Consider the following 4,291-nt stretch of genomic DNA (forward strand, 5'->3'; position numbering starts at 1 on the left):
CTAAAAGAATGAAAAAGTTCTTATCAACTTCATATTCATTAATGATAATAACATTTGCTCAATTATCTTTTCATTTTATTCACATCCAATCATGAACGTAATACTTTACACAAAATGCACATTATTCCGTTAGGTGGTAGAAGAGGAACAATGATTAGAGTGACTGAGTTCAAATTCCAACTCTACTAATAATTAGTATGTAACCTTGGCCAACAGACTTCAACTCTATAAGCTTCTTTTTTCTCAACTGTATAAAAAAAAAAAAAAAAACTGTACAAAAAATTATTTTCACCTGAGTTGTTACAAATATTAAATGGTGATTAATAAGTGTGTTGTTACTGTTATCATCAAGAAGGTAGAACAGCATGATGCTGAAAGCAAATGTAAAGTCCAACTAACTGGATTTGTTTCCCATGTTAATTTCTCTCCAACTTTGTGCCCTTGCATAAGTAAATTAACCTGAAGCTCAGTCTCTCCAACAATAAAATGAAATAAAAGTAGCACCCACATCATTAGATGGTGAGATCAGTAAATGTTTGTTATTGGTGTTTCCATAAACAAGTACATTCATTAATAGGGACAATCCAAAAGCAAAGTGTGTTTAGTTATATTAACATAAAATTTTTGTTGGAACAAGGGAGAGATTTCTACTGCTCTCTGCACTGTTACTTCTGGATTCTTGGCTTCATTTCTAGTTACCACATTGTAAAGGCAATAACTGACCTAAACTGGAGCACTTCTTTTATACCTTTAGAGCATCTATCTGCAAAGTGCTTTTGTAGTATTTATTACTGTTGTGATCATCTCTTTACTTTACTGTCTCCTTCCTCCAAAACTGAGCTTCTTGAGAAAAAGAACTCCTTTAACTGGCATCCCTAGTATCCAGCAGTATTTGGATATTGAAAACACTCAATGTATGTTCCCTGACTAAATGAATGAACGAGGGCTTGATCGACTGTGCAGCACCTGGATTAAGCATTATATGGAAACTAATTGCATCGTTCAACCCAGGAATACTTTACTCTCATAAGTAGGCCCAAAACAGAATAATCTGCCTTAGGTTAACAAAGGGTGACAGAGGGTTCTCCACCAATGGCAATGTTCAACTGAAGTCTGAATGCCCATCTAACAGGGTACTAGAGAAAGCCTAGACTAGCTCTGAGTTTGATCTATACGGTTAGTTTGAAATCTCCTTAATTCCGTTTCTTTAGGACATTGGTGGAGACCCCCAAATCAACCAACGTTCTTATCTTGACAAACTTCAATAATGGGAAGATATATGTTGATTCCTGCGAGGGAGGGCGGTGAGTAAAAGGAGTGGAGTAGGAGCAACCTACACGACTCCTTCATTTTACAAATGAATTACTGAGGTCCAGAAAAGAGAAAGGAAAGAGAAGAAAAAGCAAACTGCTACTATTCAGTCAGGAGCATGCGGGGATCCTCTCCAAGCACCTCAAACACTGCAGTAGCTCAAAATAGTCCACTCCTTTGGGAGCCAGAGTAGAACCAACAGGCTGAAAGAATGCCAATCCAGAGGCCGCCAAAGCGCGGCCTCCTCCAGGGAAAGCTTTTCAAAAAAGAGGTCCTAAATGCGCTATTCATCTCGGCGCCAAGCGCTGGCCAAGTCCCCACTACCAATCAGACACCATCTCACCCCTAATTCCCATCGCGCACCCGGCGCCCACCTTCCGACCCGACGCCCCTCCTCCTAGACATCCTCTGCACAGGTGTCCCACAGCCCACCCGCCTCTTCCCGCCCCACCGCGCACTACCCAGTACACTCACAAACCGGCCTAATCCCGCGGAAACTCAGCTCCAGCACCAGCGGAAGTCAGGCAACGGCAGTGACCGACGTGCGCGCCCCCGAGTCGCGGTAAGCGACGACTAAGGAAGTCAAGGAGCATGCGCCAGACAGTAGTAGCCATCCTATTTAGGGTCAAACGAAGCCCGCGCTAGTACGTCAGTTACTGGCAAAAAAATTTAAAGGCATGAGTTCGCTTTCTCTACCCATGAAGCTATTCTACTCAAAACTGGGGATTGAGATTCAGTGGTTTAGTTTGAGGGCTAAACATTCTTCCTACAAAACATCCAGGACACAGGAAAAAAAAAACCAATTCCTAAACTTTCAGAAAGAGGAATCTAGATTACAAACAATGCAGGTTCCTGCCGGCGCCCCGCCCCGCCCCACGGGTCTGTAATCCCAGCGACTCCGCAGGCTGAGGCAGGAGTATTTCAAATGCAAAGCCAGCCTCAGGGATTTAGCAATTTAGCGAGACCTATAGCGCACGCCTGTAATCCCACCGGCTCGGGAGGTTGAGGCAGGAGGATCCCAAGTTCAAAGCCAACCTCAGCAAAAGCGAGGCGCTAAGCAACTCAGTGAGACTCTGTCTAAATAAAATACAAAATAGGGCTGGGGATGTAGCTCAGTGGTAGAGCACCACTGGGTTCAATCCCCAGTATGGGGGTGCGGGGGACGGGGCAAAACAAAAACAGAACTAAGGCCGATTTGCATTCAAATTACAGCAATTATTTAGATCTATATAATACTCTCTATTTTATAAGATGTTTTCATTTACATCACCTTAGATGGTTTGGTCTCCCCAATAAACTCTGTGAGACAATGGACATTATTTAATTTTCCAGTTTGCAAAGGGCAAAGTTCTGGCTTGGAGAGAGGGTGATTTTGCAAAGATACACCGTTATCAAGAGAAATCTGGTATCTGGTCTCCTAACTATGCATCGAATCAGGAAGGTGTCTGGGGCATAGTCAATGTTCACTAATTTGTATACATGAATGAATGACACCTGGGACTAGGTTCTTTCCTTTTTTTTTTTTTTTTTTGGTACTGGAGCTGAACCCCAGGGGCGTTTTACCACTGAGCTATATCCCCACCTCTTTTCATTTTTATTTTGAGATAGGGTTTCGCTAAATTGCTGAAACTGAGTTTGAACTTGCAATTCTACTGCCTCGGATTCCTGAATCGTTGGGATTACAGGGATGTACCACCACGCCTGGCTCTTTCTACTTTTCTGGAAGGGCAGAATGTCAATGCTAGGAAAATGCGCCAGGCGCGGTGATGCACGCCTGTACGGGAAGCTGAGGCCGAAGAATCAGAAGCTCAAAGTGAGCCTCAGAAATTTAGGAGACCCTGTTTCAAAATAAAAAGGGCCGGGGATGTAGCTTAGTGGTTAAGCATCCCAGGGTTCAATCCAGTAACCCCCAATAAAGTATTCTGCTCCTTCATTTTACAGGTCACCCAAATGAACGGTGAAATTAATCGTCTGTAGTCTGATCTGACCAGAAGCACATCAAGTCTCATAAATACCAAGGAAGTGACCAGAAGCTTGGCAGTTTCACTTGGGTCCTCCTTTTTTCCTTTTTTTTTTTTTTTTTTTTTTTTTTTTTTTGGTGTTGGGGAGACAAGAGGTCTGGAAGTCTAAAGTTACCCTGACTCCTCCAACTTGCAATCCTCCTGCCTCAACCTCTGGGGTAGCTGGAATTACAGGCGTGTTCCACTGTTTCTGCCTTGTGTCCTTTTGATCTACAAAATACACAGATCTTTTGGTTTACTGCCCCTAGTCCCCCTTTCCTACTCAACCCTAAGCAGTTGCCACTCATAGAAGAGGAATATTCAACACCGATTATCTTTGGCACTTTTCATTAATCTTTTAAAGTTTTTTAAAATATATAAACCATAAATTTCAACTGTTTTACATATAGAGCTCAATGATTTTTGTAAATTTTCAAAACTCTCTCACCTCCTCTCCAGGTTTGGTCTTCAGTGAGAGTTTTTAGAGTTTAAAAAATTTCTACGATTACCTTCAGTGGTCTCAGAAGTGTGTGACAATAATGGCAATCCGATACTGAAATCCATGCAATATAGAATTTTTCCAAAAATTTGGAACTCAGAACATTCTGCTCCTATATAATAGCCCTGAGAACCGAAATCAAAGAATCGATAGGCTCTCATAGGATAATCTACCTACACTTTCTCCCCACCCTGCCTCCAGAGCCTCAGGTACTGGGAATTGAACCCAGCGGCTTTTTACAACTAAGCTGGCATCCCAGCCCTTTTTATTTTTTTATTTCGAGACAGAGTCTTGCTAAATTCCGAGGGTGGTCTTGAACTTGAGATCCTAATGACTCAGCGTCCCGTGTAGCTGGGATGACAGCGGACCTACCTACCTTTTTAACGATGGCTTTAGGTACTTTTGCCTTAACCACCTACAGCCGGTCAGTGGTCGGGAACCTCATTCTCAGGACAACTCGGCGGTGGGAGGGTTCCCTTTT

The sequence above is a fragment of the Sciurus vulgaris genome (assembly GCF_902686455.1).
Source record: "Sciurus vulgaris genome assembly, chromosome: 1".
Classification (NCBI taxonomy): domain Eukaryota; kingdom Metazoa; phylum Chordata; class Mammalia; order Rodentia; family Sciuridae; genus Sciurus; species Sciurus vulgaris.